The 27,414-nt window shown below is 46.1% G+C and overlaps 1 protein-coding gene across 1 annotated transcript in view; it reads left to right on the top strand.

The window, feature by feature from the left end:
- The first annotated feature begins 1,587 nt into the window (after positions 1–1,587).
- The window catches only part of LOC134839103 (uncharacterized), a 55,641-nt gene continuing 29,814 nt past the window's right edge, over positions 1,588–27,414 (top strand). The window contains exon 1 of the mRNA XM_063854536.1: positions 1,588–1,755. The gene's annotated coding sequence lies outside the window, so the exon portion shown is untranslated. The remainder of the gene's footprint in view (positions 1,756–27,414) is intronic.

The raw sequence follows: 27,414 nt of genomic DNA, 5'->3' as shown, positions 1-27,414 counted from the left end.
TAAATCGCCACTTAGGCGTTAATAGCAAGAATTAAATCGCGCGTTATTTGTCCTAAATAGGCCAAAGTGGCATTATTTTAACACCCATAACTTTGCAAAAAGTGTTCACAGGAGCATTTTTTTTTCATTTTGGGCTCAGGTGATCATTTACTTTCTGATGTTTTTTTAAAGTTTGTCTGGAGTAAAAACCACCCTGAGCAAAAATATTTCCTCATTTTCTTTGGATGTCCAAACAAAAACTTCTCAGCTCTTCCCAGAAGTTTAGGCAAGAAAACGACAGAAATTGGAAAGTTTGCTAGCAGATAAAAGCGATTCTCAGGTAGAAAGAGTAAATCTGTGATAGAGTTTTTTTGTACCTTTGTTAGAAGGCTTAGAGGAAGACGCGTTGGGAGTAGCTTTATTGTACACTGTAGCAGTACAACAGTGGCAAAGCACAATGAGGCCGAAAAAAAGGTGTTCAGCTCTGTCGAAACTCATCATTTTTTGGTGAGTTTCAGTTTTGGCACTTTTCAGTTTTTAAATCTTCTGATGAATTCTGTAAATGTTGCAGTGATTCAATATCACTGCAAAAACAAAAAAGATAACCGATTTTGTATGCAAGTAGAACAGGACGGTCCGACCAAAATATTTTAGGAAAAGAAATTGAAAATTTAAGCATTCTTTCTAAATAAAAAAATCATGGAAATTTATTTTTGCGCACTTTTTGTGATCTAAATTTCCTGTCTTTTTTTCTAGAAAATGCTATTAAATTGGGTGAAAAGATTAAAAAATAACGGTACAGATAGTTTATAAATGTGACAAAATAGCTCTGAAGGTCAGCCCCTCAGCAAACTTTGTCTAATTTTGCCTGTAAATTGAAAACTTTCATGCCAGTTGTTCTTCTTGTCATTGAGACAGTTTTTTTTCTTAACAAGAACCAATTTTGGCTTTGGTATGATAACCTATTTGACTACTTACAACGTGAGCTTCTCTTGAGGTAGTGAAAATTAGCGGAAAAAAAGTTCGAAAAAGGACCCTAATCTCTTATTCCACAGTTACTTTTAGTCTTCGAGAATGTTCGGAGCAAAAAAAACCAAAAAATACACAGTTTGCTTGTTTTAATGACATCCAAATTAGCCATACTTTCAGGATAAACCTTTGCAAAGAACCAAACATTACTTTTGTAGTTTTCGAATCAAAAACTCACATACAAATATGTTTAATCAGTGTAAATCAGTGTACAATAAATGGATTTTACGCTTCTTATTCTACGTTTGAACATCGGAAGAGTTGAGTAAGCCTAATGTTGATGTTATCATCTTCAATCACAAATGAGCTTTTTTGATGGTCAGACTTAATCGACCGAACTCGGTGGGGTATCACAGCTTCGCCCTGATTTGATTTTTTGTACTCTTTGATTTTTCTGCCACTATTTCTGTTTATCTATTTGGCACAGAAAAACTCGGGAGTTTTATGTAAATTACTTTTCACTCTCGAAAAAAAGGCAACTTTGAAGGTCTTTGTCGAGCTAACTAATTTTCAATACTGCTTTCGTGAAATGGCTAGCGTTTTATTCCGTTCAATAATTCCATCAGTCAAAGATTTTCTTGGCGCCTAATCACAACGATAACTCCATTTTTTGCTACATTAATTGCATTTCTCCTGACTTTTGTCAATTTTATTTTGATCCAAAGCTCAAACTCAATCTGTAGAGCAACGCAATCCAAAGAATTGCTCAAATAAAATTGGTCAGTTCATCCGGGCTTTTAAATTCAGGTAAAATCACTAATTACGTATAACAACAATTATACTGCCTAGCTGACGAGCAAATCGTATCGGTTTTCGTAATTTTTGCTGTCGGTTTTTGTATCGGTTTTCGTATTTTTTCAAATCGTATCGGTTTTCGTTTCGGTTTTTTGAATTCCTTCCACCCCACCCCCCCCCCCCCCTCCCCCTACAAGCTATGTCAAGTACCAAGTTATATATTTTGCGTGTGGTAACTCAATTATGAGAGCAAATTGCCTCAGCTCATTTTGAAAGATTTGACGCTTACGCTTTTTTAAAACGAACTATATCGCGCATTAAATATTTTAATTTGAATTATAGTCATCGAAGTATTCGCGAATTCGAACCAATGAAACTTTGTGAAAGTTTATTACGGTTGAAACGTCTAATTAAGATTAGCCATCAACAAATACCAGAATTTTTTGTATTATTTACTAATTTTTTCATCCCTAGATGATCTAATTTAGACTATGGAATTTTCCGGGTCTGTATGTAACATTCGCCCAAATATCACACAGCGACGGAGCGTAGAAAAAGTACCTATTAACGACTGGCAGGCGTCAGTTACCTTAATCCTACTCGTTTTTCACCGTCTCGACCTTGCCAGTTGATTTTCTGGTCTGTTTAGGGCAAAGTAAAAAGTTACCATTTTTAGGCCATCAGTCAAACGACTTTTGATCAGCTTTCGTTTGCATGCGAACACAACCACATAGCTGAGTCTCGGATCCTCAGACTACGTGATTGTCATTAAAAACACGGCTCGAACAACCTATTTTATTATGTTTTTGTGTGACAGTTTTATATTAAATCCATTGGAGATGGATTGACCCTTTCCCTTTTTCTATCTACTCATGTCCTGAAATATCAAATAATATCGGTGCTTAATTAAGATCTAGGACATTACAGCAGCTGTTATAGTCAGTTTTCACAGTCCCTTCACATATAACAGTCTCTGGGGGACCAAGCCTCCGCTCCCGTGATTTTCTTGAGATAACACTCTTATCTCCTATATTTCGTGTCCCGGGAGGGTTCCGTGGTATTTCTCTTCCCCCCACTGAAGCCTCCGTCTCCACAAATATCTGTCGCTAAGGTCCTTATCGTGTGTTTTTGCCACGATAAGAGGCTTCGTAATTTTCTTGCACGACTGTTCTTCACAATCTCTATCGTGGTTCTGATTTTCGTCTTTTTTATTCAAAATGGCCGTCTTTTTTCTATTTCTCAGAAATGTTCTTCTTCCAATCGAAATTTTAAAAATAAAAGTTCTAGAACATTCTGACCCTCCGTCGCAACACTTTTTTGTTCATAAGGCCTTTAGTCACTCTTTTTTATGTCGCCGGAAGGTTGTGCTGTGTCATCTGGCAGAATGGCACATACTCCCCGGACAAGTCTCCATCAATGTCCCTATTGATCGCATAACACCGGGTTATCGTCAAGTAGTTATCCAGTTTTCTGTAATCAATCTTACAAATCGCATAAGAAAATGAAATTTATCTACTCCACCTCAACTCACTACGTGTTCACAAATGGCATCGTACTACATCTCACTGCCTTTCAACATTTTCACAAAATTTGCACCATGAGGAGTGTCCTAGATAAAATTTCTTTTCTGACTACTTACGTCATCTCGCCATAAAACTTCTTTTCGCCTCTGATTAAAAAGTGGGACGTGGCACGGCCACGCACCCGTTAAAATTAACTTAACACTACTCACCAAGTATAATCAGTCATTTATGCGGTCCTTTCCATATTAAAACTAGGAAACTCTGTGGCTAGGAAAGTTATTGAGTTACCCACCCTTCCCGAGCGAGTTTACTCAAACTTACCATGTCGCCACACAGTGAATTTGTGTCTTACACAGGTTAAAAACTTCAGTCGTGAATAAATAGGTAAATATACTCACCTATGTTCCTTATATACATACATAGATAGTAGTAACTAAAATCAATAATTTCAACAATTTTAACAATTGCAACATTTTAAAAGTTTGGTCTGACCAAACTAGATCAAAACAAAAAGTTTCACAAGTTCAATAATCAAAACTTGGTTGATTGGCTTAAGTTTTAGCACACAAATACAATCAAGTTTTTCTCTCCTTCTCTTCTCTTCTTTGGTCATCTTCACTCCATCATTTCTCCATCCTGATGTTCAGCGTCACTGTCTTCCAGGACTTTCTCTAACATGTCCAGAGAGTTGCGGGCCGTGCCCCAACCCTCCTGTTCCAGCAGCCTCGGTTTGCAACAAGGTAGCAAGTCCACATTCACCTTCTGCTCCCGGTTCCTGCAAAAGCTGTTGTGAAGACATAGGCTCACGTTTCGTTCTAGGTCAGCTCTTAAGACCTCTTTCTTCTCCTCTTCAGTAACACAAGGCGTTCCAGCTACCCGCTTCACCGCTGTGGTGACCGCGTTTCTGTGCGTCAAGAATGCTCGTTTATAGGCTCCTGGTCCTATATCTAGCTGGAAAGATTGATAGGCTTCCGTGTTCCTTGACATGTGACGCTTCGCGCGTTCGTACATCCAAGATGTCATCACTGCACGGAACCAAGGAATCAATCTTTGCCTTGACCATATTCTTTCAATGGCTTTAGGTATCCTCAGAACCTTGCAGGTGGTTCTGAAAAGATCCAATTCATGACTCATCTTTGCGTTGATCAACTGCTCAGGAGTCGGCACGGCCGTCTCCTGCTGACTTGTGTCCGCGTTAGCCTCCAACCATCTCACTGCTAGCATGGCGCTAACCACCACGATTGACACTTGTTGATTCTGATCGGGCAACCCCGTGGAGTACAATTCCTCCACGTCCCATACTAGGATCAGACTCCCGCGTTTGGGGTACCACAACGTCTGCGCCAAGCAGTGGCAAGGATACTCCCCATGGGTTCTCACTATGTTCCTTCGGGTCCGATACCCCGAGGCTCCCAGCAACGGTTCCACTTCCATCAGGATTCTATGTAAATCGTCTTTCTCTTCTATGGCGGGGAATTCAGTGGGTAACGCTCCACTCGCTTTCCGCTTCTGGAACTCACTCACGTTGCCTTCATTCAGTCTCATGAACTCTTCACCCACAACGTCTTGCAACTCGCCTTCGGATCTCTTCGGGACTGCCCGAAAGATCTTTGCCAACAAATCATATGACCTCTCTGACATTCTGGCCAACCTCACGCACTTTGGCACAGAGAAAAGTTGGTCAACCAACACTTGTTGCGTCCTCGCATCCATCACTACCATGTGCGTTGGATACTTGCTATTACAATATGGCGCGGAGCTTGAACCCACCATATATTTTGAACCAGTAGGTCTGTGATAGGCCTCACTATCCTTCAGATTCATTTCATTCTCTAGGGCTTCTCACCAGCCTCCAATCTTTTGCTCTGTCTGTAATGCTCCAGGGAATATTTCCACGCTGAGGGACGTCACTAGCTCATGGGCACGCTCCAAGCGCTCGAGCGATTCTATCGAACTCGTCATGCTACAAAATCCCAAGGCTGTGATCAGGTTTACGTCCGTCACCCCATGGCAGTCCGCGACCAACTCCATGGCACTCTTATCTGACATGCTCAATCTTCCATATAATCGTGCCAGTTGTCGATGCTGCTCGCTTAGCGTAATCAGGCAGTGTCCCAGGTTACAAACATGTCCTTCCATCCCACTGTGTTGAGCCAAGCATGTGCCTTGCTTCAACCAATTACTCGGTGTACCTTCCTCGGACAGCTCCGTGGACGGGTTGCTCTTCCTCTTCGTCAATCTCATGGCCAGCAGGTGATGTATCATGGCCAGATCATGTAAACTCGCATCATCATCCCGTTCTAACATGATATCCGCGGTCATGTCCCAGATTAAGCCTGCGTTAGGATGGGGACACCAGGAAGGCTTCATGAGTTCCCACATCACTACTAGACTAGTTTTCAAGGGACCGTCCCAAGAACCACAATCAAAACTCACTTGCCCTTTTAGCTCGGGAATCGAGGGTTCGACCACTCGTTCTTCCAAAATAAATCCCAGCTTGGGTTGTTCCACCATCAGCATTCCGATTTCCTTAATTCGTTCAACCCAGAAGTTGAGCACTGTGACTTGCTCATAGTCGAAGTATGCTTCCCTGGCTTCTTCGTTCACGAAGGGATTATACGCCATCCCCGGTATGCCAGACACATATTGGAACGACTTCAGTTTCCCTAGTGTTGCAAACTCCTTTTGTCCTCTGGCCGCTTCAATCAAGTCTCTGCTCACTCTCAATTCTTTGTTGGAGTATCTTCTAACCTCTTCCAACTTGCGATAGCTTTCCATATCATTCGACTCCTTGCTTGGCACGGTCAATGGCATGTCCTGATATAGCTCTAGGAGTGCCCTAAGGAAGTTCCTTTCGCAATCAACTCCCTTTTGCCGAATGATCTTTATACATTCTCCCAACACAGGAGTGGGGATGCGATCCACCACGAACCTGACAAAGCAAAGGGCATCCTTACGCTTAGCCCATGCTATCGCTGAATCGTCTTTCGAAATCAATGCTCGTAGAGCTTCCATTAACTCTAGCTCCTGTTCTCGTGATTTCGAGTCATTACTGGCTTCATACTCCGCCTTTTTGATGCCCATCAAGCACCAAGCCAGTCGTACTTGCAGATCAGTTCTCACGCAAGGATGAGCCAGGTATGCTGCCACAGTAGCAGGTGCATTCATCGTCTCATCGAAGTATTTCTGGAGGGCCGCCCTCCAAGAAATTTTTAGCAGTTTTTCCAATCCAATTTCGTTCGCTTCTGATGACATTACTGTGCCATACTCTCTTCGATTGAAGTTAGAGTTCTCCGTAAGCCCCTTCAAGTATTCTTGCATGGCTCTCTTCTCGCTCCAAGCCATCAGGTGCCCTCTCGCGGAGTTCCTCGCTTTCAACATCTCCACATAACCCCCTGCCGGATCTCCCATGTGGACCGATTCCGGCACAGTTATTCGACTGTACTCGACCACGTCGAGTTGTCCTTCCAGTTTCAACTTGGCCATGTTGATTCGCGAGGGCCTATAATCTTCAAGTCCTCCAGATCCACATTGACTGATTACTTCCATTTCTAACTTAGTGTCTGCCAGGGTTCGCGCCGTCTTCTTTGACCTTGTGGCGGTTACGGTCAGACCTGCCAAGAGCATAGGGGGTATCAGATTCTCTTTTTCTCCCCCTGTCAGCGTTGTACTATCTCCCTGCCCGCTCTCGCCTGAACGACCTGCGCTCGTTAAAGAGGTCACCACTGCCCTGGCTCTTGACTTCACCACTCTCGGGTTCATGGCTCGACTTCCTGTTTTCCCTTTTAGTCGCTTCAGCCCTTTCCTGGCTCGTCTGACAGGTAATTTCTTTGCAACATGCTGATCATCGGCACTGTCTTCTGTTACTGACTCTGTCAGAACATCCGACTCCATGGAGCTCACTATTTTTTCTAGGACCTCACGCATGATGGGTTGGTTCAATCCCACCTTCATTATGGACTGCGTCCCATATCGCCTTATCACGTCCCAAGATTTCTCCATGAAGTTTACTCGGCTCCAGATTGCTCCTGTCTTGCCTTCCAACTCCATTTGATATCTTTCCCATTCTTCTTCTGGTAATGTGCTGAGGAACGATATCTTCATTGACTCTTCGATTTTCCTCCTCCTTGGTGATTCATAAAGCAGTTTCTGCGGATCCCTGCTTCGGCACTCTCTAGCCTGCATTATTGGGTCTATCGGAGATAGATCGGCCGACGCCTCTTTTGTAGGAGACATGAAGGACGATGGTGCCATCAACAATAAACTCCCATCGACTTCCCCATCGTCGTCTTCACTGAACCGGTATTCTAGCAAGTCCCTTTCCAACGCTCCTAGATCGGTCTCTCCCGGTTCCTCCGTCTTACTTCCGGTCCCGTCATCGTTATCGTCCTGATCCATCAATTCATCGTCGTCCGCATCAGGTTTCGGCCTAGGTCCCGAGGGTCCTTGTCGCGCGTCTGTGCCCGAATCCGGCCGAGCCGGTACGGCCATGTCTCCTGCATGATAAAACAATTCATCATCGACCAGGAACTCTACCAACTCCTCGCCATGTGGGGCCAGGTCCTCTATCGTTATATATGAGCCTCCTCTGCTCTCCCTTGCCACCTCCAGCATCACCACTTTCGCTTCTACTGACCACTTCAGTCTCGATAAGTCATCCGCGGGAGAATATACTTCGTTCCACGTTTCAGCCGAGACCTCTGGTCTCCTGGAGGGTAGTGCTTTGATCTTTTTTTTTTTGCTGCTCCAGGCATCGGGGAATGAGAAGTCGAACGTATGCGCGGCAGCAACGTTCCAGCTGATGAAGCGCGGCTCCATCCCTCCACTCCACTTCAGCATTCTCTTCTCTGCGTCACGAGCTGCTCCGATACGAGGGGCAGTGATGGGAGATGTGACTCCCAACAACATCCTCCTTATCGGTGGATATCGATGGCATTGGTCCGGCAGCGGCCTGGACCCAGGAAGCCATGTTTGTTGATTCTCTTTCGCATGGGCATAGGCTCCCGGCAATTGAGGTACTCCCACAGCCTCTCCTGTATCCTTCGCCACTGGTCTCAAATTCCAGAGTTTTGGGTTAAACTGGATGTGGGACAGATCCTCACGGCCCATTCTGCATTTGAAGTGGTTGTTGAAGTCCATCAACACCCAGCCTGGCTCTGCTATTCTTCCGAACAGCCTATCGTCGCTAGCCAGCTTCCTCAGTTCACTCTGTTCTACCCAATTCAGCACGGAACAATCCACTACTGAGACCAGGTTGACGTACAACACTGAATTCCTGTACGCTTTAACTTGCACATCCGGGAACGCAAAAGACATCACCGGTCCATACACCACTGTGACGAATTCCCTCAGTCCGTGGACCAGAGCCAACGGATCAATCCGCATCATGACAGCTAAGTCTGTTAGTAAGGGCATGCCACAATACTGCTTACATTCGCCTGCGTTCGTCGCCACCTTGTCCTCTCCTGTGACGCTTCTGTTCTGTTGCAAGAGGTATTGAAGCAGGAGAGTCCTCCAGTCTTTCATCTTCTTGAGCGAGGCGGTTTCAACTGTGCATTGAACTCACGACTGGGTCCTTGTAGTTGTTCAGGGTAACGTAATAGCACAAGCAAATCTCCCAGTCGACCATAGGTCATGGCAATCAGAGTCAAGAGTCCGTCCAATCTCAAATCTGCCAACGCTTGGGTAAAGAGGTTTGCCGGTCCTTTCACAAAGTTTTCATGACCAAATGTCACGTATAAGGCTAGCACCAGGCCAATCGACAACTTCCTGATGTCTTTGACGAAGCTCGCGATCAGGTTCCTAGATGCCTTCGGATAGCACGTCGATAGGAAAGATGGCGTCCATCCCACTCCCATTCCACCCAAGATAGCATCTGATCGTTCATACTGTGCCTTCGTGGCCAGCACGTCAGCTTGGAACTTGTCCAGCGACATCGTGTTTACGTCTTGCATCAGTTTCAACATCTTGCCTCCAGCCAACTCCCGGGCATTAAGTAGATTCTTCAGATACGCGTGTATCTCTTTAATTATTGCCGGCGCATGCTCAAACGCGTCCTCACCCAAGGTGCACAGCCTCGGTGACAGATACAACCATATGTTGTTGTGTGGGTTCGTACGCAAAGCCATTGCCATGAGGTCCTCCTCTGCTGACGTCATATTCTTTCTGATCATCCTTCCCTGCTCATTCTCTGCATGATCCATCTGTCTGAACCAGAGATCATCAGCCACCTGTTGTACTAACAGATGATCGTCACCTACCCCTGGTCTTAGCTTCAGTAATCTTGCGAAGTTGGACAGCTCCAACCCCAGAACTTCATCTAGCACCAATCGAGTTGTGCTACAATCTCTGAGCCCCTGTATGGCATTCGAAATGTCAGCCCAAACGGCGGGAAGCTCAGATCGGGACGGATAGTAATTGTCCGGGTCCACACTCTGTTTGGGGCAGGAATTATCACGTTAAATATCCCCTCTGCTATCGTCGTGACCATTGTGTACACAAATTGAAGGGGTTCAGGCAACGCAGCGTAGCCTGGTGACAATACGAAGATCACCTTCACCACAATCATGGTGAAACGTTGTCTTTCTGCTGCCTCTACCTCGGCCATCGCCGAGAGCAGTGTCATTATCGCCTCCCCTATAACTTCGTTACTCGGGATCGATCCATCCGTCAGACGTGACAATAAGCCTCTGCTTTGTAGATGATCATTTGAGCCTGCAACCACTATTACTTGCGGCTCCATGCTGACCACTCTCCGTACACTTATCATCATGCCTATCGCCTGTCCCCAGTCCAGTTTAGGCGCCGTTAAGAAAATCACATCGGGCCAGAATAGAGAACGGGGCGTGTAGAGATAATCGGAGCCTGCCACAACCAGATATTTGGCAGCCTTCATGTCCAAGGGGTCATAAGCTGCAAAAAGGCCATCGCCTATTGGGGCCTTCAGGTTCCCGTATCTCTTATCGTCTCCAACCACTGTTGTAGTTCGGGGGTAATCCCTCGAATACTCGCCCGGCATCTGACCGGGTGGTTTAGCGAATTGTCTGTACATCTTGTGATGTTTGTTATTGGGCTTGTTCTCCGTCTGGAACTTGCCCTTGCGCACAGGTGGTGTCCTTTCCCGGGTCCTATCTCGAACGTCGGTGACCGATCGGGTGTTTAAAGGTCCAAAGGTATTGTCATGAGGTAATCCATCCAGGTCTACATGTCGGAGTGAGGTCGAGGAGCTGAATTTCTCCTGCTCTGCTAGCAGCCAATCCACACCCGGTATCCGATAAAGTCGCGACACTGTGGGACTTTCACCGCCAGTCATTCTCATCGCATCCTCCCGACACGTCAAGGTATTCATATTCAACTTCGCCGACATGTCCGTCTTATACTGACCCCAATGACTAGGATCTGATCTATTTCAAAGCAGCCTGCTGCCTGATTCGATTCCCTCCGCTGGCACGGTACTTGTAGACGGTCCTGCTGTCGAAGCAGGATTTGTCGTGGCAGGCGAATCGTTCCTCCTAGACGCGGTCTGGGAGTTATTCCTGTTGTTCTGCTCCACCGATCTGCCGAGTCGGCTTCCAATCGATTGCGGCCTGGGAGGAGGAGCAGTCCCTAGCCTGTCTCTCACGTTCGAGCTCGGAGCGACGGTTGCGGCTCCAACCGTCTCCGTTGCCAAGGGCCCTAGACGGTTGGCGAGGGATTCGGGCACGGTTGCCCTTATTCTACTCCCTCCGGTCGAATTGGTCCGAGCCAAAGAACCGGTCGCCCTCGACTCTTGCTCCGCTTCCCTCAATTGCGTCTGAAACACATCATTAATCCAATGCCTCCCTCGTTGGGTATTGAAGTGCACTTCATCTTTAGTGAGCGCGATGTGGTCAGTCATGCGCAGCATATTTTCGAGATCCAGGAGTCGCAACTCGCCAGGGTTGTTTCTCACCAGACTGCGGGTCATTTCATTCCACCGCGTCACGTTGCCATTCATGAAATCTGCAGCTATGGTGCCCACCAAAGGATTTGGTGGTATCGTGCACAGGATCACGAGTTTGGGTCTGTACTTTTCTTTCAATTCGTTCAAGAGACACACCAATAGAGGTTCCCACTTGTTCTCCGGAGTCACGGGGGCTCTCGAGACGTCATTGGTCCCCAGCATTATTATTAATGTATCCAAATGATCCTCGCTCTGGAACTCCATCATTTTGATGACCTGAGCCACTGAGGCTCCTCCAAAGGACAGAATGGTAGTCTGACCATAGACGAAGATCTCATTCAGATCTCTCACCAAACTGTCTCCAATGATCAAATGGCGACTCCCTGGGGGAATTACCTGGTCGTTCGTGGCGGGGTTCCAGCTCATGTCATTCAGGCAGGCTCGAGGATGCTCGGCTGGCACTTGCGTGAACTGATGACGTGCCATCAGATTCTTTCTGATGTCTACCACGCGAGACTTCTCAAAGACTCCACCAGGCGCAGAACACGCTATCGTGCGGGTTGTTCGCTCCGAGCTATTTGATGAATGATCACGACGTTGGGAAGGAACGATCCTAACCAGTGTCCGCTCAGTGCCTCTGTTGATCTCATCCATCGCGGCTCTGGCCACTTGGTTAAATGATTCATGAAATTGAGGAGCTAGATAGGTGTCAGAAGGGTCTGGTATCGTAAACCTCTGACTCGAAGCAGACGGTCGTGTCTGCTGAGGAGCCTCGGGCCCCCTTGATGCACGCAAATCCAGAACCTCAGGTCCTCTCGATGCGCACAGCTCCTGCGCTGTTGTCCTGGGGCGTGTGTCGTTAGATCCCTCCGAGGCTCTCATGCTCGCCAGAATTTCCGGTGACGCTTGGCTCACCTTCGCCATATACAGCTCCTTCAGGTGCTTTATCTCATCCTCCTTGTAGGCCACCTGCAGATCTTCAAATTTCTTTTTCCATTCGTCTCTCTCCCGAGCTATGGCCCTGTACTCCTGAAGTTTGGCACACAGCTCACTCTGATCTCTCTCCTTCTTCTCCAGTGTCTCAATCGTCTCCGACGTCTGGATCTCTATCTCGCTCACTCTCACTCTCTTTAGGGGAGGAGCAGCTGTTGGAGAGTCGACAGAGTGTGACGGGCCTGGCCCATCACGTTGTCTCTTCGCTCCAATGAGTGGCTGCGCAGGTTGGATGGGCAAGGGCATCTCACCTAGCCGGTGGTCCCTTTGCTCACCTAGTCCTGGCTCACGAGCCAGGTCGTGGCCAGACATCTCTCCGCGCCTCCATCTCATCAATCGGTTTCGGCCTCTCTCGGCGGTCCCGGACTCACCGAAGGCCAACATCAACATGACTTCTGTAGGGCGATTCCCTCGACCCTCTCTTCCCAGTGCATTGAGGAGTGCGACCACAAACATCGCCAACCCCGGGTCTTCTCGTGTAAAATCACAATCGATCAGCCGCTGATAGATCTCGTCTAGAGTCGCTCCTAGACACGCTGAGAGGAATTCCATGAGTTCGTTCGTGTCACCCATTTCTTTTCGTGTTGATTCTTGTTGTCGTGTCGTGTAATTTCTTTCTGTCTCCTCTGATTCAGTGTTCAGTAAACAATTTTCGATCAATCAAGATCTAAAAAACAGGTCGCGACTTAGAACCATCATTTTTGGATGCAACATCAATCAATTCTTTAAAACTCTCCATTGAAATTCTCTTCACAATTCTGATTTAAAATTTAGCACCAAGGTGGATCGTCCACCTTTATCTTTGTCAGAGTAGCACGAATAAGCGCTGTCACCTTGATGACACAAACATAAAACATATCATAACAATAACATAACATAAACACATAAACATCACACACCTATACTATCATATAAAAACCTAATCCCTAATACTGTACCTAAAACCTAACCTAAAACTTGACTCTAATTCTTATCGAGCAACTTAATAAAAACCACTTATCGCCGAGCGCAATTCTTAGCATATGCTCAGATAGTATTTTTTATGTAAGTAAACCTCTATGTCAGTCTCTGAAAATATCACATGCACAAGAGCGTACAACTCTCTCGGGTGTAGCTTCCCTCTATTGGGATCATAAACTGGCAACGAGAGAGAGGTCACACCTCTCTCAACCAGGAAATCCCTAAGTCGAGTCAAGGCCAATACCAAGCTCTCGAGATTCACGTGTTGCCTATCAGTAGCTTTCGTAACCAAAAAACACAAATATTTCCCTGGTATCTGTGATGCAACAGTGGGCAACGCTATCATTCCTCCTACACCCGGCCTCTGTTTCCACAAAAACTCGATATTCTTGTACTCTCTTTTAAAGTCGGCCGCTAGTGCTGTTTTGAAGCTTACGTCCGCAGTTATCGCTATGGCGCACGTGCGTTCCGTGAGTATGAAATCGCTGTCCGTTATAACGATATTGTTCGAATATTGGTTCGGGAGATCAAAATACGATTCAAAGATTCGTCCAAAAGGTGGTTTCTTAGCATTCTCGCCCTCTGTCTCTAGTTCTCCGGTTTCCCTTGCCGATTTCAATTTTTTTATTATGAGATTTTCGGTGTGGGTGAGTCCTACCCCCACTCCCCGGACAAAAATATCCATCGACGTCCCCGTCGATCGCCCAAAGTCTAGGAGACCGAGGTTGGATTGTGGAACACGTAGAGGACCATCTGGGGCGACCCAGTTGGACTCGGTATTATCATGACTGAAGTATTTGACGCCGTCTCTATCGACGTCCTGAATCGTCAGGATCGTCTCTTTTGGATCTGTCGGCAGATCATGGAGCCATTCGAGCACGCGCAAGTTTGTTAGTTCTTGCTCATGAGTCTGTTCCGCTTCTGGTTCGAACTCCACTTCCGGTTCTGATCGATCGTCGATCCAATCTTGATCCATATCGTTCACAAGGTCGATTTCTTCTAGCATCGCTACCTCGTCCAGCCCCACCAGCGAGTCTATGACATCACTCACTACTATCTGGTCTACAACGAAGTCCTCGCCATACGGATTGTATTTCTTCTGGTTTTTTCCTCTCTTACTTTGGCGTGTCTCCATAGTGAGCGGAAAGTCAGACTGTATTCCTTTGTCAATTTCGGTTTGTTCCGGGCAATCCCAGTCTTCTTCGGCATAGGGTAGAGTTTCATCGTCCACCTCTACTCGCTCAGTCAACTCGAGATCCAGTGGTAGATCACAATCGTCCACCACCTCATTCCCGTCGTTCTTGTCGCGAGTACCCCTTTCATTCACTTCACAAGCAGGATCCACTATTAAATAGTCTCCCTCTTGCATGTCCGCTGGAATGCACCAATCCTCGGACGAGGCGTTGTGTGGTTTGATATTCTCGTAATGAGCCGCTCTTCCTGTGCTCAGCCGATAAAAACGACCTCCTTGATGCACCTCTGTTATCTGAAATGGACCACGCCATTTCTTTAATAGTTTCTTGGTTCCTTTTGGTGGAACCACTTCCTGGAACACCCAGACGTAATCGCCAACTGAGAGGCTTTTGCATCGGCTGTTCTTTTATCAAACCTCCTTTTTTGTCTAATTTGCGCCTGTTGCGTATTCCTCCTGCATAAGTCATTAAGGTCCTGCTGTCTTCTAATAACGTCCCGCACGTACGTTTGCGGTGCTGTCCTCTTCCCTTCATATTCAGGGTAGAAGAACGTTAATGGGAGTGCTTTTTCGTGACCCGTCAGCATCAAATGCGGGCTTATTCCCGTAGTGGAATGCTCCGTGCTGTTGTAAGCACCCATCACTTGCGGCAAGTGCTTGTCCCAGTCATCCATATAGCGTGAGCAGTAGACTCTCAACATGGATACCAGTGTGCGATTCTGCCTCTCGACTAGGCCATTCGTTTGCGGGTGATAAGTGGTCGAGTGGGCCTGCGCTACCTGCGACCTTTTCATTAACTCTTTCGTGAGATCACCTACGAATGCTTTGCCATTGTCCGATTGGAACGTGATGGGGCAGCCATGCCTTGCTATCCACACGTTTATCAAATGATCGCACGTTTCTTCTGCCGATGCTGTCATGCAGGGTGCTGCCTCCGCATACTTCGTAAAATGGTCGATCATTACCAGCACCTGATTATAGCCCGTTGCTGTCATGCAGATTTTCTGATGATCAATTTGCACCACTTCGTTGAAACCTGCCGATTCTATTGACTGTAGGGGGAACCTTAGTTTCCTGGGATCCTTTGCCTGTTGACAAGACAGGCATGCGGCTATCCATTTCTCACAAGCCTTCTTCAATCCCAGCCATTCGAATCGTTTTTGTATCCTGTTATACACTTTGTCCACGCCTTGATGGCCCATCTGATCATGTGAGCGAAAGACCAATTCGGTCTGGTACAACTGCGGTAACACTATTGAATTGTATTTATAGAGGACCTTGTCCTCCTCTTTTCGCTTGCAGGCAACGATTCCGTCCTTATTCAGGTACAACAAGTCGTTTCGCTTCAGGTAGAATTGCTTCAGGATTTTGTAGCTGTCTTCTTCCAAGTCTCCCTTGTCAGGTGCTCCATTCTCAATCCATCTCTTCAGACTGCTCGTCATTCTATCATTTCGTTGAGCCCTTAGGAGATCCGACAGCCTGTACCTGGCTTTCAAATACGTCTTCACCACGTTCATCTGCCCACTCATTATCTCCGGAGCATGAGCATCGTCCATCAACTTGACACACCATATCTTTTTCAAAGGCGTCGCTTCTTGCACAGATGGTTCCAGATTGGTACGGACGACCGTACCATGGGGCAGCAATCTGGTTGGGCGTTTCGAAACTGCTATCAGTTCGAGCTCGTCTGCGGCATTATCTACCACAGTGCCCTCTTCATCTGAGGTGTATCTGTCCCTGTCTGGATCCTGATGTGTTTCTCGGTCCAGCCCACGCTGCTTCCAGTCTACCAATAAGGAGTGGATTGCGATCTCTGACATATCGGAGTTGGAAGCTGTTTCAGACGTGTTGTCCCAGGACTGGGGTCTCGAGTCAACACTTGAGTCGACTGATTCCTCAACATCATATTCCAAGTTGCCTGAGATGTTTCTTGACTCCCCGGACAAAACTCTGTCTATCGGTCGCTTTGAACCCGACTCCCCGGACAAAATTCTGCCCCTAGGTGGTCTAGTCAACCTCTCCCCGGACAAGTCGTCCTGCACGGGCTCAAAGGTGTCTGACTCATCAGAGGAGACGTCCTTGACTGGCTCGAAGGTGTCAGACTCCCCGGACATTGTCTCGTCCATGGACGAACAATCTGGGCTTGGCTCGTATTCCTCTTTTGCATCCGTGAAGTGCACTCTCCTCGTGAAGCTAGATTTCGACCTGATCCTGACTTCCTCAGTAGCTTGGTTTTGATTCGATGTTCCATATTCAGTGAACGAAGTTCACAACAATACTTCTTTCGGCATCGAGGTCACCAGCTGGTTGACGATCGACCTGCAATCCCGTTCAACGCTTCGGCTGCGAATGGACACTGGCCTCTTCTCTGTTCTCTCGGTGACAGTCAACCTCTGCATGGTCTCCATCCATTCACGATCATGCCTATTCACTTCCCTATCCAACAAGTCACGGAATTTTCCCATGACGTCCGGCGCCACGTTCACCGTCTTATTCAATAAAGCGATGCTGTTTATACCCAGCCTGGTCAGTTCTTGCTGTACCAAGCTGGATCGGACTAGCAGGTCCAACGGAACGGGTTCGCCTCTGGCTAAAAGCTTTATCTCCGCGGCCGTCTCCACTGGAAGGTCAGGGTGTCCAGGTATAGGATGTCCTGATTTGTCTAACCACCTAGTAAGTGGCAGCTTATCGTAGGTTTCTTTGTCCAGAAAGGAAAACCCGTCTTTGATCTCTGATTGGTTAGCCTGCTTCTCCTCGAGGCGCTCATAAAATTCTGTCTTTTTACTGAGGCTATCTGCGTTCTGGTGCTTGTCACGGGTACGGTGCTCTATGATCATGTGGTATCCATCCAGGCGCACAATCCAACGACCAATATAGCTTTGGTCCATCGAATAGGTTTTCAGCCAGGCAAGGGCACGATTATCCACACGTAACTTGAAGGGAGCACTCCCCAAGTAGGCCCTGTATTTTTCCACGAAAGTGATCACCGCAAACATCTCCGCTTTTGGTGCGCCGTACTTCATTTCAGTATCACTCAGGACTTTACTCCCGTAGGCTATCGGACGAAGAACCGTTCTCCCGTTCCACTCCTGCTCCTGGTGAAGTATGCCCGATATCGCAACCACTGATGCATCCGTGTCCAGCACGAACATCCCCTTCTCTGTTGGCATGCCGAGGACCGGTGCCTCGCAAAGTTCACGTTTGATGTTTTCAAATGAAACTTGTGCCTCATCAGTCCAGGTGAACTTTTTGCCCTTGTTTCTCATCAGCCTCTGCATGGGGTATATCTTGTCAGCATACCCCTTGATGAACTCTCGATAACAATTTGCGAATCCCAGAAAACTCATCAGCTGTGTATCTGTCTTAGGTGCCTTCCAGGTCAGCACTGCTTCAACCGCTTCGGGATCTGGTCTCACTCCATGTTTGTCAACCAGGCGGCCCAGATACTTTATGGAATCCCTGAGGATTTCACACTTAGAGGGTTTGCATTTCAGACCCGCCTGCTTCATGCAAGAAAACACCTCCTCCAACCTTTCTATGTGGTCTTCTAAGGTTGGTGTTGCAATCACGACATCATCGACATAACACATAATGAGATTCCCGTATTTCTTAGTGACGCTCGTGAGTGCCTGGGCCATCAGTCGCTGGAATGTGGCCGTCGCGTTGCACAATCCGAATGACATCCTCTTCCACTGGAACAGTCCCAGCTCACACGCGAAACCTGTTTTCTCTCGATCTTGCTTTCTGAGTGGCACTTGCCAGAATGCGGAGCCCAAATCCAACGTCGTGAAGAACTTAGCGTCTCCCAGCTTGGATAGGCTCTCATCGATGCGGGGAATCGGGTATGCGTCCTTTATAGTCACTGCGTTCAGATAACGGAAATCACAACAAAATCTGAGTTGTCCCCCTTTCTTTTTCGCCATGACCACGCCACAAGCCCATGGGGACTTCGAAGGCTCAATCATGTCGTACTCCATTAACATTTCAATTTCCTTCCTACACGCTTCTGACTTGTTTGGGGTCATTCTTCTCGCCCCTTCCCTATGAGGTACCGAGCCCTCTTCTATCTCAATCTCGTGCTCTACAAAATTGCAACAACCTATATCGGCCTTATGCTTTGAAAAAACGTCTGCGTTCCGATCTAGCACCGCCCTGAGCGAATCTAGTTCCTTGTCAGATATTTTACCCTTCAGATGTTCTATCTCAGGTAGGACAGGCCTATTCGCTGCTAACTCTGCTTCCGTCGGCCTCTCAGGAAAGTTGGAACAACTAGACAGCCCATCATCTGTTTCCGACTTCATTGAAAACAATTTCCTAGAAGATTTCAATTCAATTACTCTTTTCATTATACATTCTTGGTTCGCATGTAATGGACATTTAGTTACATCAAACTTCTTCAAGTTCTCCACACTCAGAAAGTCTGTGTTCAGAGGCAAAGCGTAGCCAAGTTTCTTTCCCCTCTGTATTGTCACTGTTGTTGCTTCTGTGTTCAATAACACACTCACACACAGTCCGCTCTGAGTGAGTGAGAAGCTTCTTCCTAAAATAGCCGAGCTTTTACTGTTTGGATTTGGTACCAGACACACCTGTCTGTCATTGCTGAGTTCATTCAAGTTCCTCATCCTAAACGTCGCTACTACGGCTTGGTTCGGTTTTAATCTAACTTTTCGATCCAGAAAAATCGGCACCTTGGCCTGATTAATTAAGATCTTATTAAGGGGTCTTTTCTCATACTTTCTTTCAGGATCCTTGATCCTAATCAATCCGTCATTGAGATCAATCGTGACGTCAAAGTTGCGAACGAAATCCCTTCCTAGGATGAACTGGTCGGATTCATCCAAATTCTCTACTACTAGGAAGCTCATCCAAAGATGTCTTCCTCCGAGCTGCAGTGAGATGATCGGGGTTCGTCCGGCGACATAGATCGCTCCCTGATTGGCAGCTGCCAACCTGATGTTTGTCGGTATGAGATCCGATCTTTCGAAACCCATGTCGGTCCAAGTTTTGACTGGCATGACACTAACCACTGCTCCCGTGTCTAGCAGCCCCTTTACTGAAAGTTGTCTGCCTTGCACGTCCAGAACGTGTGCGGCCAGATCGGCCTCGCAACCAATATGCACCGCATCTTGTTCGAGCATCGCGTTGTGTCCGATTCGTCTGACCTTCAGCTCCTCTTGACCAATGTATATCCGGCCAACCTGATCGTTCGCATCAGTTATGTGAGCTTTCGTGTAGATATTGATGCCATCCACATTCATCAGAATCGGGTAAGGGCCATAGACATCGATATAATGTCCGTCCACTTTCATCAGCCTCGGACCTCCCGTTGTGAGCAGCGCTCGCACTGCCCTGGAGTCCAGTTTGGGATCCTTCTCCTTCAGGTAGTCGGCATAGATGTCCAGGTGGATTAGTGTAATCTCGGATGGTTCACTCAAGTTCTTGACCACCTGGTGCCCTGCGACTGATATGATGGACATTATTTTGGTCCCCGCCTTCGTCATGCCGAAAGTCTTGCCAGATATAACGTTCAGTTTTAGTCCCTGTTTCTTGGGCTCCTCTTTGTCTTCTACTTTTGTCGCTTTACCGAGGACATTAAGACTCTCCCGAAGATCTGTGCTTTCCAGCTCCGACCTTACCCATTGCTCCACTTCTTTCGTGGCAAGGTCCTGTTTGACATTCTGCAGCGCTGTCCTTGCCGCCAGGCCGTAATCCACCTTGAGTGGACTAGACGACTCTGCTTCGAGGTTCGAGGCTACCACCTCGTCAGGCCATGTCTTAACCTTTTTGGTCGCAAAGGTGCTCGGTGTCGTTTCCTTTCTCCGAGATTCAGCCTCGTTCATCAGACGTGCTCGACTGGCCTTGACACCCGAAAGCGCCTCTTCGTGGCGGGGATGTTTCGCGTCCGCTACTGCGTCCCAAAATTGAGTACAATCCGACTTGAAGTGACCCTCCAAATTACAGAAGAAACACCTCGGACCATATTTCATGATGAGCCCCCTGACGTACTCCTCATGATCCTCTTCGGTCGCGTCGGCGTCCCCAAGAAAGTGGCCTATGGCCTTCATGTTCTGTTTGTATGCAGAACACGCAGAAACGTGATGGTCCATCGAACCACAATTCGCGCACGACCTCCTCTTGTCCATGTCATCGCGAGGTTTGTACCAACTGGAATTCGCACCAGTGTTTGTCCCGCTATAGTTACCATAATTGCTGTAACGGTTTTGCGCCCTCGGTTTTATGAGTAAATACTCGCGTGACTTCATACGCAAGTCGTCGTGCGTGGGTACCTGGTCAAGCGACAGGGTGAAGTGAGTGGCCAACATCGTCTTCAGCTCCTCACTCCTTACTCCATCCATAAACTTCGAAGCAATCGCCAAGTTTCGCTCGGATATTCTCTCATCCGGGTTGCTTCTCCTCCTGAGCAATTCAAGGTCGTCCAAAAATTTATCTATTGATTCTTCATCTCTCTGACGCCTCTTCTCGAACTTCACCATGGCCTGGTGCCCTTGTACTCCAGAGCCGAAACGATTCAGCAGGATGTCGAATATCTTGCGAGCGCTGTCTCTCTCATTGGCTCTTTTCGCCATTACACAATTTAATGCAGTACCCTCCAGGTTGCTTGTCAGCGCGCTGCACTCTTGTTTCTTGGAGAGATTTTCTTCCTCAAAGTGTAACTTCATCACTTCTATCCAAGTATCAATGCAGCCGTCTGACTCGTCTTTATATGACTTCGGCTTTTTCAGTGTTCTTCTTGACCTCTCTCCTCTCTCGGTTGACTTCGAGAGCTTGGTGATGAATGTTTCAAGAGATCTGTTCAGAGGCTCAAACATCGAGGCATACATCGTTGTGTCTTGCGAGACTGTAGTCAGATCTGGTACTGAACTGACTTGTGGCACGGTTGGCAATCTTGTCTCCGGGGTGGCATCTGCCTCCGGCGGGACTGGATTCGTCCAGCCAGGCCTCTGCGGGGCTGCCCTTGGCCGCTCCTTGTTTCTATGTTCGTAGTTCGTTCTCGAGCCTTGCTGGGTTCTGGAACTGTTGCCCGTACCATCTCCAACATTCGCATTGCGTGAGCGTTCCCTTGAGTTGGAACGCTCCTGCCAACTACTCCCATTCAGGATCGCGTCAAGCTTCCGCATCATCAAGTCAGATTTGGCGTCTAACTTCTTCTCCAGGCCAGTCATCGTTTGGGCGTAGGTATTATCATGATCATTCAATAATCGCTCGATCTCTCTTGTCATCCTAGCCTCTCTTTCCTCTGACTCTTTGTTTGCCTGTGCCAGGCTCTCCGCCAGGCATTGATCGGTGTTGCGAATCAACTGAGCTTGATCAACCCTCGCCTGCGATTTCACGTGCGTTAGTTCATCTCTCAGATTCTCTTGACCCTTGTGAGCTCTCTCATCCACCTGATCTATTCTTTTAGTCGTGTCCCGTCTCAGTTCATCCAGACCATTCATTACGCCAGCGAACATGTCACTTATGTCGCCAGTGGCCCCAAATGATGGGGTTAGTCCCAGCGAAGATGAGGTCAACGGCGGCTGCAGCCTGGTGCTTGATGACGCACCGCCTCTTAGCTTGCTCATCGGCGTCATTAATCTGTCGAAGGTTGACGACGCTCCCATCGTTATCCCATCTGACATGGGCCTGGTCGGCGAGGTTGATGACGCCTTCCTGCTCATATCATTCCTTGGGCACGGTGTGAAGTTCACATCCGGATGGGTTATCTCCGGGTAGTCATCACTGGAAGTCAAACCTACAGTTGGTAGTGACGCCATGCGTTCGTCGTACAAGGACTTCCAACTCTTCTTGGCCTTCGAGAACGTCTGCTCTTCACCCGGACTCATACTCGACATCATCGCGTTGTTGCTCTGTTTGGCCAAGGATGAGTGTGCACTTGTCAGATGTGAAGGTTCCTTTCTCCATTTATAGCTCTTAGTCTCTGATTTGGACATTCCCCTGTACAACACTTCCTCCCGAGGTTCGACCTCGGGACGCTCCGAGGTCTCCTCTGTCCTCTCGGCTTCCTCCCGTTCGAGGACCTCGTCTGGCTCAAAGTCGGGTCGAATGAGCGTTCGCTCCCCTTCGTCAAAGGGATCCACCAGCGTTTCGCTCGCAGGCTCGGCCTCGGCGCTCCGCCTTTGATTGCCATCGAGGTTTTTCTCGCTCCTTAGTTTCATTTCGCTCACTGAAAGATCAGGTTGACCTTTAGTCGATTCTTCTTCAGCAAACGCGTCGGAAGCGCTGCTAAACGAGGTTTGGCTACGCCTAGTTCTAAACTTCCGCGTGCTTCCCTTGCTTAGCTTGGGAATTTTAGTAGTCAATCCTAGCGAGTCCCTGCGCTGCATAGTTTTTAACAAAATGAAAGTATTCGTAATTTGATGGCAATGCAAACGTACCACAAACAAGATTTAGTTAAATCACTTAACGCTGCCTATTCGATTCCGTCAGTATCAAAATGTCTCTTAGATCTCTCACGACTAAATTAGTGACTCAGCTAAAGTTACACACAGGGTCTACCCAGTATTGATATAATGCTAACTCAACCCGGTTGTATAGTATAACAGTATCACTAAGTTTCCACAAGATATAATCGACACACAAAACACAATCGATAATCAGATAATAATATCCTACAGGTGACAGCGACCCTTTTGTCAGTATCAATTTATCGCCACACAATTTATCAAGTCACTGCTTTGTTAAAATTAAACAATCTTTGATAAAAAGCAGTGATGATTCAGAAATAGATAAATAAAACTTAGTCTTAAAGAAAAAGACTTCCCCCAATCGGAACGATCCGAAAGAACGAAGCCCAGGACACAGTCTTCTCAAGTGGGTGTGTGTCTGCCTAATACACCCACCGAGGTCTTCTTTTAGGTGTCCTGCGATTGCCCGAGCTGTCCTACTAAGTAGCTCAAGGCAACCTCTGATCGAAAATTTCTAAAGTCTATGAAAAAGCTCTCCCACACTCGGACTGCTCCAAGTGCACGAGAGTAGGGAACAATTTTTCTTCTCAAGTGGGTGTGTATTTGCCTAATACACCCACCGAGGTCTTCCTTTATTTGTTCCCGGATTGCCCGAACTTTCCTATTAAGTAGCTCAAGGCAACCACACAACCAAAATCACAATCAAAAAAAATTTGTTCGGGTACTTCTAATACACCCAATGTAGAATCCAAAGTTGATCACGAATATCCGGGTCAAAATGGGTTCTTATGATCCTGATAAGCACGCCTAATATCCTAATATGATCCTAATTCAATGGATATTTTCCGTTGCCCAAATAGCCACAGAAAGTTTACTCAAGTCTCTAACAAGGAAGATCGTTGGAAGGTTTAAGACGCTCCGGAGGGTTACCTCGGAGGGTACCTTGATCACCCAAGTTACTTCGGAGGGTCCCCCTAAACTTACTAAGGAGGGTCAATAAGATGCTTAATACGCTCCGGAGGGTTACTTCGGAGGGTACCTCCAAAATTTTCAAATTTTTTGATCTCGCTTAGAAGGTTCTCCTACTAGCTTCAAAAAGCGTCAAAACAAGCTAGGAGCTCTCAGGGGAGCTGTTTTAACTTCTTGGGGTGATCTCGTGGAAATTTTCCACTAAGGAGGGTTGCTAAAGGGTTTAGCTGACTCCGGAGGGTCACTTCGGAGGGTTCCCCCAAAATCAAGAAAAAGGGTTATATCACCGCAGTAAAGCCTCTGAAAGCGGTCTACCTGACTTAAAACTAGGTTGGCTGACACGGTCAACCTTCCCAGTTGAATAAAAAGATGTTTTGATAAAATTTTCCGCCGCTCGGAGGGTTGCCCGTGATTTGGATCCTCCGAACAAACAAATCCTAAAAAATTTTTCTTTTCCGAAATAATCAACCCAAAAACGGTACCAATGGTACCAAAATTATGGTACCAAAATTATGGTACCAAAATTATCCCGATCGGATAACTAGTCTTTGAGAAATCGCCAAAAACGCGTTCGTCAAAATGGCCTTTTTCACCACCTATATAGGTTCTGAAAGACTTTTTCCGCAATTCCGGTCAAAAGTGCCTAAAAATACTTGAAATGAGCGTAGCAGCCCTGTACAGCACTGGAATAATGCAAAAAACTGGACCAAAATTGGTTTAGAAACAAAAATTTGGCCAAAAACTATCAAATTTGGACCCTCCGATTCCTTCCTTTTCCAAACCTTAAGTCGTTAGCTCTATCCACGGAGCTACTCGGAGGGTTACCCAAAAATTTCTCTAGTAACCGAGCACGTTGTGCTAGCACGCTCCTAACGCAAAAAATTTTATTGCTCTAACTCTAAAAACTCAAAAACTCGATCCCCAAAACAGATTGACAAAATTCAAAAAATTATCGAAATTTTGACCGAAAAATTTTGGTTTTTTCCAACTTCTACTGAGTCTTTTCTCACGCGGTTTCTTTAGTTAGGGGGATCGAACTACGTAGCTACTCCCTATATAAAAGCTTTTTGTTGTTCGGAAAAGCTCGGATATCCAAAAATTTGGGGGTCTACAGTTTGATCGAAAATCGATGATTTTCGACAAAATTTGGTGTTTTTTGGATCTAATTGAGGAGATAAGTAATATATAATTAGGATAATAATCTATTAATAGTCGTTAATGAATAGTACTATACCCTCCTTTGCACCAAAATATCCGAATTAAGACCCTTAACTCGGAAATTTGTAATCGATGGAGGGTACAATCGGACCGCGCCAATCGTGCCCCCCACCACTTAAGTTTTAATGAAATAGTACCCGAACGATACTAAAATTGCTTCAACGATACCCAACAGTCGTTGCGGATGTTGTCCTTGATGTCCCTGTTGAGTGTGGAACACGTTGATCAGCTTGCCACTCTACCCTCCGGCCACCGGCAAAATTACCATTAACGTGCTTAAACACTCAAATTACACTCGAGGGAGGGTATCCAACCCTTCACCAAAACACACAATCTTTCTATCAGAAACGATATAAATCAATCTGAAACAACAACAAATAGGAAGGTCAGATCACATCTCGTCCGGAAATAACATATAAACTGTCACTTTATGTTTTTTACTGTTTTTGGTCTTTTTTGGACTTTTTTACTGTTTTTTGTACTTTTTTGTTTTTAAATAAATTTGTTTTTGGCTTTTTCTTGGTTATACACTATTTTTGTTTGGTTTTACGCTTTCTCTTTAGTTGTTTTTGGTCCGGGGACCTCGGGACAAGCGGGTTCATGACTTCCCACCTAACCCTCCGGCCCCCGGAATTTTCGGTGTTAACTAAGTTAAAAAGCTAAATTGCACTAGACGGAGGGTACGCACCTTCCCCCTAGTACAACAACGGTCATTAAGACCTCTAACTCGGGCATACGCCCGGAGCGGAGGGTTCGTCACTGAAACGCTTGCTGATCATGATGGTTTCATGCCTTTAACAGGCCCACCCAGGAGCGCCATAAAAACGTCTATGTAACATTCGCCCAAATATCACACAGCGACGGAGCGTAGAAAAAGTACCTATTAACGACTGGCAGGCGTCAGTTACCTTAATCCTACTCGTTTTTCACCGTCTCGACCTTGCCAGTTGATTTTCTGGTCTGTTTAGGGCAAAGTAAAAAGTTACCATTTTTAGGCCATCAGTCAAACGACTTTTGATCAGCTTTCGTTTGCATGCGAACACAACCACATAGCTGAGTCTCGGATCCTCAGACTACGTGATTGTCATTAAAAACACGGCTCGAACAACCTATTTTATTATGTTTTTGTGTGACAGTTTTATATTAAATCCATTGGAGATGGATTGACCCTTTCCCTTTTTCTATCTACTCATGTCCTGAAATATCAAATAATATCGGTGTTTAATTAAGATCTAGGACATTACAGCAGCTGTTATAGTCAGTTTTCACAGTCCCTTCACATATAACAGTCTCTGGGGGACCAAGCCTCCGCTCCCGTGATTTTCTTGAGATAACACTCTTATCTCCTATATTTCGTGTCCCGGGAGGGTTCCGTGGTATTTCTCTTCCCCCCACTGAAGCCTCCGTCTCCACAAATATCTGTCGCTAAGGTCCTTATCGTGTGTTTTTGCCACGATAAGAGGCTTCGTAATTTTCTTGCACGACTGTTCTTCACAATCTCTATCGTGGTTCTGATTTTCGTCTTTTTTATTCAAAATGGCCGTCTTTTTTCTATTTTTCAGAAATGTTCTTCTTCCAATCGAAATTTTAAAAATAAAAATTCTAGAACATTCTGACCCTCCGTCGCAACACTTTTTTGTTCATAAGGCCTTTAGTCACTCTTTTTTATGTCGCCGGAAGGTTGTGCTGTGTCATCTGGCAGAATGGCACAGTAATAAAAAGTTTAAAAGCTGAGATTTTAAAATTTATTGATTTTTCAAACTCTGTGTACATGTTGTTTCCCATGCCTTGAGTATTTCCTAAATTGTGTACCAATATTTGGTTGAATGTCAACATGTTGAAAATCCAAATCACCAAAAATATCAAGTGAATCAGTTTGACGAAAATTAAAGTATTTTTTCATTTGGTTAGATGTGACTTTTTAAGCGCTATCGTATTGCTGCTTGTGATGAGTTCTAAATTGTTTTTCAATGCTGGTTTTCTTGCTGCTTAAACCTCAATTTTATCCACATTAAGAAAAAGTTTTCTAAAGTGAAGTATAATAATCGCCTCCTAGAATTATGTTTTTTCTCTGATTACCCCTTTTAAGTGTTCTGAAGACATAATATAACCTCGTATGACAATTTAAAAAATTTAACGCATTTTCGGGAAATTGACACTTCGGCACGCTGGACCTTCTTTTTTTTAGTTGTCATATTTTTAATAAGAACAATTCAAAGATGTTAGGCGTAGGCATAACCTAGATTACAATGACTTATAAACAGGTTGTGTAATTGCTGACATAAAAAGAAGTTCGTTTGTTGTTTTTATTGATTATATTAGCCAATCTAGATATATGCATCTACGTGTGCTAGATATATTAAAAGACCGGATTTGTAGCAGACTCTGAGCAATTAGCAAGTCAGAGCGCCAACTTCAAACGCAGCTCCTGCAAGTAGCAACCGCTTGCTCCGTTTCGCTTCTCTAGGC

The sequence above is a fragment of the Symsagittifera roscoffensis genome, chromosome 2, assembly GCF_963678635.1.
Source record: "Symsagittifera roscoffensis chromosome 2, txSymRosc1.1, whole genome shotgun sequence".
Classification (NCBI taxonomy): domain Eukaryota; kingdom Metazoa; phylum Xenacoelomorpha; order Acoela; family Convolutidae; genus Symsagittifera; species Symsagittifera roscoffensis.
This window is presented reverse-complemented; position numbering and strand designations above follow the sequence as displayed.